Source organism: Callorhinus ursinus, unplaced genomic scaffold (assembly GCF_003265705.2).
Source record: "Callorhinus ursinus isolate GAN/ISIS: 27379988/994484 unplaced genomic scaffold, GSC_fseal_2.0 scaffold27, whole genome shotgun sequence".
In the NCBI taxonomy this organism is placed as follows: domain Eukaryota; kingdom Metazoa; phylum Chordata; class Mammalia; order Carnivora; family Otariidae; genus Callorhinus; species Callorhinus ursinus.
Window position 1 is genome coordinate 15,632,163 of NW_027397089.1, and position 11,825 is coordinate 15,643,987.

General features: G+C 40.2%; 1 pseudogene; it reads right to left on the reverse strand.

Annotated features, from left to right (window-relative positions):
- Window positions 1–2,226: 2,226 nt before the first annotated feature.
- Window positions 2,227–7,247, reverse strand: LOC112830031 (zinc finger Y-chromosomal protein 1-like; annotated as a pseudogene).
- Window positions 7,248–11,825: the final 4,578 nt, after the last annotated feature.

Here is an 11,825-nt window from a genome sequence, read left to right on the forward strand (position 1 = left end):
CTACTGAAAATTATATACACATGTTAAATCATTTCTACAAATGGTTTTGAATTATACGGGGAGATGCCTATGTTTTGATGATAAAGATAAAAGCAGGATACAAAAGTACAGGCAAGTATGAATTCATTTATGTTTAAATGTATCACAAAAAAAAGGGCTGCAAAGGAAAATACCAAATGATTATTAGCTCTTGGATGACTCTCTCTTTGTGTTTTCCAAATTTCTTGTAAATGAACATTAATCACTTTGGTAATTAAAGGACAATTAAAGATTATTATTATTATTTTTAAAGATTTTATTTATTTGACAGAGAGAGCGTGCAAGAGAGTACAAGCAGGGGGAGCAGAGGGAGAGGGAGAAGCAGGCTCCCCGCTGAGCAGGAAAGCCAGGTGTGGGGCTCCATCCCAGGACCCCAGGATCATGACCCGAGCCAAAGGCAGATGCTTAACCAACTCAGCTACCCAGGCTCCCCTAAAGATTATTTTAAATTTGCAAATATTGAAAGAGTTTATTGAGCTGATTTACAGGCAAAATTTTTGGATTATATGGATTATATATGGATTATAAAAACCTCAGCACAGTTTACCCTCATTAAGATCTTATAGATCTTTATTTTTTAATCTAAATCAAATCCCAAAGCTTATTAATCATATAAATTTTCTATTTTACAGATGGATGTCCTCCTTCCAATTTTCCACAAGAGCATATATTTATAATTTGGTAAAAAAAAAGAGTATATACTTTTGTATTTTTGATCAAGATAATGTACATACAATAAAATGCCTATTTTAAGTGCACAGTTCTATGAATTTTAACAAATGTATTCCTCTGTGTAACTGCCAACAAATCATGATTAAGAACCTTTCCGTCATTTTGGAAAACTCCCTTGTGCTCCTTTCCAAGCAATCTGGAAATCATTTTGCCATTTTTTTCGTAAACATAAATGTAACTTTATAAACAATAACAAGAATATGCAATTATTATGAAGAGCAGAAAGAATATTCAATCTTTATGGGATGAATACTCCCATGTCACATGACTTCAAGCTCCAAGAAAGTGGATTATTTGTGCATCCTGTTCACCACCGTTTCCCCAGCACTTACCACAGCGCCTGGCACATGGTTGGAGCCCTTAACACACTCACGGAATGAAATTTGAACGCATAGTATCTGCAGGCACTTAGGTGAGCAATTTTAGTAAAGATACAGATCGCTTTTCAGTGTTTTGTAGATTCCAAACTGGTGACTCTTGAAGTAACTCGTTGTTGAAATGGGCCTCAAGCAGGCTCATCATCAGCAGTAGAGATGTTACATCAGTTGTATGTGTTTCCACTGAGCGAATTCTTTGATACCAGGTGTCAGATGTCATGGTGCCTCTTTTCTCCGTCCTTCCTCTTCTATACTGTGGGTGACACAATTCCTTCTTTCAGATATATCCACAGTAGCCCCAACTATGACCTCAGTCAAATAAGAATTTAAAAGACAACAAGAGTTTTGTATTATTATGTGAGAGAACCACACAAGCATCTGTTCTTCATCTAAAATTTGCAGTTGCTGGGGCGCCTGGTGGCTCAGTCGGTTAAGCATCTGCCTGCAGCTCAAGTCCTGATCCCAGGGTCCTGGGATCTAGTTCCATGTGGGGCTCCCTGCTCAGCGGGGAATTCTGTTTCTCCCTCCCCCTCCTCCTTCCGGCTTGTGCGCGCTCTTTCTGTCTCTCTCTTTCTTTCAAAAAATAAATAAAATCTTAAAAAAATTTGCAGTTGTTTCTGTAACTTACTATGTCTTCCTCCTTGTGCAGCTAATGACCTTTATGTCAAGGTACTCTTCGAAGGAACTAGTGAACTGTTAGGTCCTAGTATGTGTGAAACCTACACATATACTCACTTTAAAAACAAATAAAATAATGTTGATCAATAATCTGTTACGGGCCAGGCTTTGCTTTAAGCTTTGGAGATAGAGCAGCAAACCAACCATAAAACTCCATACCTTCATAAAGCTTATATTTTAGTGGGAAGACACAATGATAAAATATGTAAATTAAACAGGATGTTGGATAATGATGAATGCATAAGGACTACAGAGAAAAGTATGTCTGCCGAAAAGGACAAGCATGCTGTAGGAGTGACAGGGGGAGAAAGATTCCGGGCTATTTTAAATGAGGGTTAGGTATGGAATTTTTGCGAGCAGATTTTTTTTAGCAAAGATGCGAAGATCACCAGAGAAGCACTCACGGAACAGCAACAACAACAACACCCCCCCCGCCCCCCCGCCCCAGTCCAAGGCCAGGTGGTTTATTGGGGGCTGGGGCCCTGCGGACTGTGGTGGGGTGGAGGGGCCCCGTGTCACAGTCCTCAGGGATAATGGGGGTGATGAGTGAGGGCCGCCTGCTGCCTGGGCTCGCAAAGCTTTCCATCATCGCACTGTCTCTGACCCGAGAACTGTGAGGCCAGGCCATCCTGGGCAGGGACTTAACGGTGACCGTGGGCGGAGTCCAGCTCCAGCTCTCCAAGCGGCTGGAGTGTCACCACCACCATCTTTATCTGGTCTGCACTGACTAGGTTCCAGGGCTTGTACTGCCGCCGGCTGTGGTTCTCCACCGAGTCGTGAATCTCCGCGCGCCTCCGCAGGGGTTCCTGCCTGCTAGGTGAACTTACAGCCGCACTCAGTGTACTTGAACTTCCACACCGTCTTGGGCCTTCTGACGTGTACACCCGGCTGCTGGCAGAAGCCGGGCCGACCCTCCTGGTGGCCGCTGGCCACGTGTTTCAGCAGGACCCCTTTTAGGGGAAGGGCTGCTTGCAGAACTCACACCCAAAGGGCCTCTCAGCCGAATGGGTATGGTTGCGCTTGTCCAGTTTGGCTTGGGCACAGAGGGTCTGGCCACAGAGGGGGTCCTGCAAGGGCTTCTTGCCCATGTGCGTGCGCAGGTGCAGATTGTGATAGGCCTCCTGGGTAAAGGGGTGGCTGCAGAATTCACAGGCAGACAGCGTGTCATTCCTGTGCTTGGCCCTCATGTGCATCTGCAGGCTATTTCTCTTCCAGGCTGGTGCCCCCAGTCCTTGCGCACAAACAGCTTCTCCACATGGTGCTTAAAAAGCCCCATGCAGCTGCAGTTCCCTTGAGACCGAAGCACTTGGCGCAGGTGGGACAGACGTGGGGCTTGGCAGCTTGGGGCAGCTTGATGGTGGTGCTCTGCAAGTCCTCCTCCATGAACTGCGGGGTGCGGGAAGAACAGTTGTAGGGCATCTTTCTTCTTCGTGTGGGACACCAGGTGCAGCTACAGCTCCATCCTCCAGCGGTAGGTGTCCTGGAACACGGAGCACGTGAAGACCTGTTCCCAGCCGTTCATATAATTTCGGGCTTTATGCTCCAAGAGTTTCTCCTTCTGAAAATAACACTTTGCACACTGGGGACACTGGAAGGGTTTCTCCCCAGTGTGTTTCCTGCTGTGGACTTTAAGATTATATTTGCTAAAGAACTTTTTTGACAGAAAAAGGAAGGCCTGACTGTCCTGCTTTCACCTGTTTCTTAAGTGCCTGGATTAAAAATAATTAATATGCCAAAGTGGCATATTTTGAAGTGACACATTCTAATTTCCTTCAAAGGAGTATAACTATCTCCTAGGATGATAGGGGTTGGGTGCCTATTTTTATGGTACTGTGTGTGTGTGTGTGTGTCTGTGTGTGTGTGTGTGTGTGTGTGTGTGTGCGCGCGCGCGCGCATGTTGGGGGACAACACCTAGAGAAAGTATTTTAAGCCTAGTGAAAGAATCCTGTATGGATTTGACTGAAAAGTCAGGGCAGGACAGCAGTCAGAGGGAAGACGATGTGTGGAATAGAATGCTTAGCCCCAGTAATTGTGAAAAATATAAAGAAATTTACGGTGTGCAGGGGACCTGCTTAGAATTAGCAAATGATGTTTCATATACTACTTCTAGCCCAGAATCTTTTATGCTTACAGTTGTTTGATAAATATCTCACTATGAAAACTCCTAATCCTTTACCCAATTTTAAGATAAAAGATGTGTGCACGCATCTGGAATTATGAAGACAGACTGAGTATATGTACTTTGCAAAGGCAGGCTCAATCTAATTCACAAATGGATAAGAAACCATCTTGGCATTATGCATCAGTGGCTATGTCTCTGGACTTTTTTAATCCTTTTATTTTGCTATTATTTTTGTTTTTATTTTAAACATTAAAATTGCTTGTGTTTTTACTTCTAAATGTCTAATATAAAAAAGAGTCATTATGTCACATTGCTCCTTTAAAACAGTTAAAAAAGCATTTCTTGTATCACCATTAAATTTATTACATTTCAGTGATATTTTGTTCTTTGTACGATAGGAAGTTAATAGGCCTCATGAGCTGTATCTAGAATACAAGTTGTACTGGTAGCATATTCCAACCTCTAAATGCCTTTCATGTCAACATGAGAGATACCATCAGGCATTTGAAAGCTCTGGCCTATTTATGAAGATACCATCAAAACCTGCCTGATGTAGCTGACTTATGAATCAATTATCTGAACTACACCAAGTGATGTATCTATTCTGAATTTTAGAGTCATATATTTGAAGCTAAACTACAAACAGATAAACTATTCAACAGCCTATCATGATTCTTATCTTCATGTTTATATCTGTCAAATGTGGGGAGAAAAAAAGCAAAATCTTAGAGATTTTACTGGGAAGCGTTTAAAAAAATAAATCACACATACAAATTCTCCCTCTCTCTAGCACACACACACACACACACACACACACACACATACACACACCACACCACACACACCTGCGTGCATGCACACACACAAACACACATCTGGCTGTCAAGTCACTTATGATCTGAGGGAAAATGAACACAGATCAAAAAGTAAAATTTAAATAAAATCAAGTGCACAGGAAAGATTACTCTTGTAAAGGGGAAAAATAACAATTGGTAAAATTTATTCTCATAAATTCTGTCTTAAATGGCTGAGTAGCGCAGTAAGCAGAGATGACATTGTTTTTATACAAGTTACAAAGCCATTGGATGTGGAGAGGGAAGGGTCCTGTTTCATCCTAGATGTTGTTGAAAATAAGCCAAACTTAAGAGAGATGTGTTTCCTTTCTGTTTTGTTTCTAGGTGATACTTCACAAGATATAGTCAATTTAAGGAAGTAAACTTCATTTGTGAATACTAATTATGTCACTTTTATTGCTTTGCCTGGTAGGATTCAGATTTCAGGAAAGTTTTGCTCATGCTTACCAACCATGAGAAATGGAAACATTAAGGTAACAATGTATTACTATAGACTGAGAAATGTAGTAACTCTAGTTAATGAACTATCTTCTCAATACAAAAACCTGTGTAAGATACCAAATTGGTATCAGAAGTTTGCTTTTCTGCATAGAATTATAATAAAAGACACTCAACAACTTACTGCTTCCTTGAAAGACTAACTGCCAAGGTAAGTAAAAAATAAGAGGCAGTTAGGCAAAAAATGCTGATGAAGACATTTGGAGTTTAATATAACATAAACCAAGATTTCTGGTTGTTTTCCCTATAGCAGAATCTCCTTGGGGGAGGGCTTAGCTGTGAGGGGATGGAGTTAATTGAAAATGCAGAATCCTGTGTATGGAAGTGGTGAACAGCTGTGTGTGCACCTGAAGCTCACATTACTCCGCAAGTTAACTAAGTGGAAAGTAAATAAAAACAAAATGCAGAGTCCTGGGCCCCACCCTGGATTTACTAAATTAAAATCTGTGGGCATATCCTAGGAATTAATTTTAATGTATTTTTTAGGACTTCTTAGGCACACTCAAGTTTGAAGAACCTTTATGTTAAAGGGGAGGGCAAGAAAGCTGGCCTGGTAAGCAGGAGACAGGTCAGAAATGGCCAAGGCATCACGATAAGGGCTTTGGTATTTATGCTGAACATGGTGGGTAACCACTGAGCAGAAGGATGTGCAGACATGTGTCTATTTAAAATATTATTCTACCTGCAGGGTAAAGAAGGGCAATGTGAAGAAAAGAATGAAATCCAGGAAACCACCGTCAGGAAGTGGTTGCAGTGATCTAGTCCCGAGATGGTAGTGGGTTGCACTCATAATCATTAAAACAATATTAAAAGGCATAGCTAACATTTACTGAACCATTATGTGCCATAAAAGTGCTTTCTAAGCATTTTCTCACTTAAATTTTAAAATTACCCCACAAGGTAGATGGGAACTATTACTTTACTATCCTTATACAGGCAAAAGAGAAAACCTCAACTCAGTAATTAAGTACTTTATATAATTAGTAAGTGGTAAGACAAGGATTCTGATCCATATCTCTCTGACTCAGCTGCCCATATTTCTAACTGCTGTGTTACTGTCTAAAAAGTGAAGCAGGGACGTGTCTGCCTTCGGCTCAACTCATGATCTCAGGGTCCTGGGATCAAGCCCCACATTGGGTTCCACACTCATCAGGGAGCCTGCTTCTCCCTCTCCTGCTGCCCCACGCCCCTGCTTGTGCTCTCTCTCTCTCAAATAAATAAAAAACCTTTAAAAAAAAGTGAAGCAGCAGATTAGGGCACTACAGAGGAGGTAGAATTGACAGGATCGATGGTTGCTTATATGACAAAAGAGAGGGAGGCCCGAGATGAGGCCCGGAATTTGAGGTGGATTGTGATGCTTTCCACTGACATAAGTGAGTACAGTAGGAAGAAAGAGAATATATGCAGTTTTGGGTTTTGAGCTTATGATGCCTCTGGAACATCCATGCAGGCATATCCAATAGGCAGATGAATACAACATTTTGGAGTTCAGGATACGAATCTCTGTAAGACTGTAGTTTGAAGAGTCAGATGCACATCGAATAAACTCATAATCTTAAGAGGGAATGCTAATGCCCAGATGCTTGAATATAGTGAGAAGAAAAGAAGGCATACTACAAGAAACCTTAGGAGCACTAACCAGCAGAGGAGGAAGTAACTAAGAGTGTTACCACAGAATATCTTCTCCAAACTGGGTCTTTCAGAGAGTGACACAGTAATAAATACAGTGAGGTGATGGGCATTCATGGGTTCTGACCCAGGCTGGCCAGGACATAAAGCCACCCTGCTCTAAGAAGACTAATGAGTTTTAAAAGGCAGGAAGAAAACCAGCCAAGAGTGTTAACATGGAATCCAGGAGCATCCACAGTATTATTGTAAGGCGTATGTGCGCATAAACATATTTACTCTCAGGAAGCCCATAATATCAGTCACGATTTCAGTGTTCATGGTGAGTACACAGTGAGTGGGGAAAAAATCACTTATAGAATGTTGCCTTGTCTGGTTGTCCTAAGTGTCATATTCCATATAAGGATAAAACTTCTAACTGGATTTAAAATGACTGTTTCATCTCTTCTTTTTCTGCAGTATTCTTCATTTGTTGCAAAAACTTACAATAACACTTTTTTTTTGGAGGGAGGGGTAGGGAGGGCAGAGGGAGAGGGAGAGAGAATCTTTAAGTAGCCTCCATGCCTCGTGAGGAGCCCCACATGGGGCTCGATCTCACAAACCTGAGATCATGACCTGAGCTGAAACCAAGAGTCACGCTTAACCAACTGAGCCACCCAGGTGCCCCACACATATTATTTTTTGAAAAATGTTATAGTATCTTCATTTTGGCGATGCACTAAGGAATCATGATGAAGGTGAGGCTACCCTGTCATCTGCTATCCAGAAATGATCTCATGTTTACACCTCCGGGAAGATTTGTACAGATCACCGATCGGATCTATGGTTATTTATTTTTGCATTTAATTTCAGAGAGTGGAATTTTTACAATCCTGATTTCAAGTTGTGGGTTTCAAAGCCTTATTTCATTTTGGTATCCTGATATGAACTTGATGATATGATTTTCTTAGAATTATTGGAGACAGTATTCTCAGGATCAATCATGTCCTTTGTTAGAAGAGGAACATCATTGCCTAATAACTCCCCTCAATTTCCACTTCTTCCATAAACATCTCCAACATACTCTAGTAAAATAGGCTCCTGTTTTTTCTTTCTCATTCCCTGCAGTATTAGTGGTTATTTTTTTCCTACATAACACTTGAGGTATTTTATAACTGTCTCTTAGCACATGAAATATTCTTTGTTCATCATGCTGGTTTGTACTCCACCGTGGATGTACTCAGATTTTTATAAGTATAAATGCAGAAAAATTAATCTTTAATATATGTATTTTTGTCCATAATAATGTGAAGTCTGTAATAGTGGAGGACATTAACATGCACAGTTTAAGAACGTAATAAGCACTCAAAAACCATTTATTGAAGGGATTAAATTTCAGGATTATTCAAGTATAGAATAATACCTTGTATAGAGCAGATACAGAAATTTTCAGTTGGCCCTGATAACCTACTGTGGTAAGACAGTGCTTGATATTAAAGTGCCCCACTCTTTTTTCTGCATTTGTTGTTGTTATTTCAGGAGATTTGCAAAATGGACTCTACCATCTTGGGTAATTGAGTAAATCTTAGTAAAGAGAGATAAATTGACACTATTTACAGAAGCATTGGAAGTACCATATAAATATACTTTAACTATCAAAGCCTGTAACTGTAACAAATCCCTCTAATTTAAAGTTTATTATATCCTTAGAAATATTGAAAAATATAACAAAAGACATTATAATAGGTCTACCTTTGCACAGAAGCCAATCAGAAAGTATTCTTTCAGGGTGCCTGGGTGGCTCAGTCAGTTGAGCAACCAACTCTTGGTTTCGACTCAGGTCATGGTCTCAGGGTCGTGAGGTCGAGTCCTGGGTCTGGCTCCACATTCAACGGGGAGTCTCCTCAAGTTTCTCTCTCTCCCTCTCCCTCTACCCCTCTCCCCACTGGCATACTTATGCTCTCTCTCTAAAATAAATGAACCTGAAAAAATAAAAGAAGAAAGTATCCTTTCTGGAGCACCTGGGTGACTCAGTCAGTTAAGCCTCAGACTCTATGATTTTGGCTCAGGTCATGATCTCAGCCTTATGAGATCAAGCCCTGTGTTGGGCTCCCTATTGGGCATGGAGCTGCTTAAGATTCTTTCTCCCTCTCCCCCTCCCACCCTCTCCCTCTCAAATAAAAAAAAAAGTATTCTTTTTCATATATGTACTAAAAACAAAGTCTAGAGCTGCAAAAGAAATTCAGTTAAAGATGTGTAGGAATGTAATAAAAATTTAAATATTTGATTTGTGGTATGAATTAAATGAAATTTGTGACCCTCCAGAGCATATTTCTTTGGATGTATTAAGTGTAATATCTTCAATATCTTGTCTCATAAATCAAAGGAAATTAAAACCAGCAGTTACTCCATATAAAATGAGTAAAAGCCACAAAGAAGAAAATATAAATAACCAATGAACAGATCAAAAATTATTCACCTTTCTAGTAACCAAAAAATTAAAATAAAAATACTGAAAGATTTGGCCTCATCTATCATATTGGTAAGTGTTAAGATGAGAATATTCAGTGCCAAAACCAGGATAGCAAGCCTGGCAGTTTTGCACCTTGCTGGTAGCATACACATTTTTTTTCAAATTTTATTATGTTATGTTAATCACCATACATTACATCATTAGTTTTTGATGTAGTGTTCCGTGATTCATTGTTTGTGCATAACACCCAGTGCTCCACGCAGAACGTGCCCTCTTTAATACCCATCACCAGGCTAACCCATCCCCCACCCCCCTCCCCTCTAGAACCCTCAGTTTGTTTCTCAGAGTCCATAGTCTCTCATGGTTTGTCCTCCCCTCCGATTCCCCCCTTCATTCTTCCCTTCCTGCTATCTTCTTCTTTTTTTATTTTTTTTAACATATAATGTATTATTTGTTTCAGAGGTACAGGTTCACAGTGCTCACCACAGCACACACCCTCCCCAATGTCTATCACCCAGCCACCCCATCCCTCCCATCCCCCACCACTCCAGCAACCCTCAGTTTGTTTCCTGAGATTAAGAATTCCTCCTATCAGTGAGGTCATATGATACATGTCTTTCTCTGATTGACTTATTTCGCTCAGCATAACACCCTCCAGTTCCGTCCACGTCATTGCAAATGGCAAGATTTCATTCCTTTTGATGGCTGCATAATATTCCATTGTGTATATATACCACCTCTTCTTTATCCATTCATCTGTCGATGGACATCTTGGCTCTTTCCATAGTTTGGCTATTGTGGACATTGTTGCTATAAACATCAGGTGCATGTACCTCTTCAGATCACTACATTTGTATCTTGGGGTAAATACTCAGTAGTGCAATTGCAGGGTCATATGGTAGCTCTATTTTCAACTGTTTGAGGAACCTCCACACTGTTTTCCAGAGTGGTTGCACCAGCTTGCATTCCCACCAACAGTGTAGGAGGGTTCCCCTTTCTCCGCATCCCCGCCAACATCTGTCGTTTCCTGACTTGTTAATTGTAGCCATTCTGATGGGTGTGAGGTGGTATCTCATTGAGGTTTTGATTTGGATTTCCCTGATGCCGAGCGATGTTGAGCACTTTTTCATGTGTCTGTTGGCCATTTGGATGTCTTCTTTGGAAAAATGTCTGTTCATGTCTTCTGTCCATTTCTTGATTGGATTATTTGTTCTTTGGGTGTTGAGTTTGATAAGTTCCTTATAGATTTTGGATACTAGCCCTTTATCTGATATGTCATTTGCAAATATCTTCTCCCATTCTGTCGGTTGTCTTTTGGTTTTGTGGACTGTTTCTTTTGCTGTGCAAAAGCTTTTAATCTTTATCTTTATGAGGTCCCAATAGTTCATTTTTGCCCTTGCTTCCCTTGTCTTTGGCGATGTTTCTAGGAAGAAGTTGCTGTGGCTGAAGTCACAGAGGTTGCTCCCTGTGTTCTCCTTTAGGATTTTGATGGACTCCTGTCTCACATTTAGGTCTTTCAACCCTTTGGAGTCTATTTTTTGTGTGTGGTGTAAGAAAATGATCCACTTTCATTCTTCTGCATGTGGCTGTCCAATTTTCCCAACACTATTTGTTGAAGAGGCTGTCTTTTTTCCATGTCAAAGATGAGTTGACCATAGAGTTGAGGGTCCATTTCTGGGCTCTCGATTCTGTTCCATTGATCTATGTGTCTGTTTTTGTGCCAGTACCATACTGTCTTGATGATGACAGCTTTGTAATAGAGCTTGAAGTCTGGAATTGTGATGCCGCCAGCTTTGTTTTTCTTTTTCAACATTCCTCTGGCTATTCGGGGTCTTTTCTGGTTCCATACAAATTTTAGGATAATTTGTTCCATTTCTTTGAAAAAAGTCGATGGTATTTTGATGGGGATTGCATTGAATGTGTAGATTGCTCTAGGTAGCATTGACATCTTCATAGTATTTGTTCTTCCAATCCATGAGCATGGAATGTTTTTCCATTTCTTTGTGCCTTCCTTAATTTCTTTCATGAGTATTTTATGATTTTCTGAATACAGATTCTTTGCTTCTTTGGTTAGATTTGTTCCTAGGTATCTTATTGGTAGCATACACACTTATTAAACTTCACAGGAAATTAATTTGTCAATATGTATCAAGAGCCCATGCATGAAAAATCTGTTTTTTCCTATCTATGTGTATGGCACTGTGTAGACTTAGTACATTTTATTAAAAAATAAAATCTAATTAAAAACACAGCAGAATCCTTTAGATATAACTCCGCATTATTCATTTCTTCTGGCATAATTGTTTAATTATTATTAAATTTAGAGAGGGAGAGGATAAGAAAATGCATGTATATTCCCTTTATCCACATATTTGTTCAGTTCTGTGAAAGTTATACATCCTGTGATTTTCTAAATTTTCAAATTTAGAATTGTCAAAACTATATCA